Here is a 1,152-nt window from a genome sequence, read left to right as displayed (position 1 = left end):
AAATATTTAATTTTGGTTTTGGAAAAAAATGCTTTATAATTTTTAAAATTACTGAATATTAATTTAAAATTTGAAAAAATTGAGTATAAATTAAATGATTTAAAAATAAATACGGTGAAAAATTTAATTGTGTAATTTAAAAATAAAATAAATTAGATTGTGTTTCGTTAAACGAGTGAGAATATTATTATTTAATTAACTATATTAAATCATTGTTAAGAGGTTGATCTAATGTGTGTTGGAGAATAACTGATTTAAAATAATAAAAAAAATATTTTATATTATTAAAAAAATTAAGAATTCTATGTAAATATATTATTTAAGTTGATATTTCAAAAAATAAAATATTTAATTTATTTGATAACAGAATATTAGAGGCTAATTTTTTTTGTTATGGAAGTAGAAGTGGTGATATACTTTAACATTGTAATTTTTGGTGTTTTTTAAAACTGTGGAAGTACACAAATCGGATGGTCCGATTTCTGTACCTAAAATTTTTTAATTTTTTTAAACACAAATCGGACGGTCCGATTTGTGTACCTCTCACAAATCGGACGGTCCGATTTCTGTACCTCTACAAATCGGACGCTCCGATTTCTGTACCTCTAATAAATCGGACGGTCCGATTTCTGCTTTTCTAGTTAAACGATTCCACATTTGAGTATAACACCCTAACAATCCACATTTTAAAAAAACACCACTAACACTCCAATATTAAAAATAAAAAATTCAATACTAGAAGCACGCAGCGTAATGCACTGACACCTTGTATGTAGGTTGGATCCAGAAATATTATCATGAAGGCCAATAACATATATAATATTAAAAATTATACAAAAAATTATATAACGTAAGATGTATTATAAAAATATACCGATAGAGAATATATTTTAAAATACAAAAAATATTGTGTACTTTTTATTGATAAAGTGGTCGATTCTTCGTACTATAAAATTCATCGATAATAGAATCTGTGTCAATTTTTTCAATAATTTTCTTTTTAATATAATTAAAAGACAATTAACAAAAAATATATCTTTTATTTTGTTTTTGAGTTATTTTTCATAATATTCATAGTTGAAAAAGATCTCTCAATTATAACAGTTAAAATAGAGAAAATTAATATCAAATAAATAAAAAAAGACAATCACA

The sequence above is a fragment of the Arachis ipaensis genome, chromosome B09, assembly GCF_000816755.2.
Source record: "Arachis ipaensis cultivar K30076 chromosome B09, Araip1.1, whole genome shotgun sequence".
NCBI classification, from domain to species: Eukaryota; Viridiplantae; Streptophyta; class Magnoliopsida; order Fabales; family Fabaceae; genus Arachis; species Arachis ipaensis.
This window is presented reverse-complemented; position numbering follows the sequence as displayed.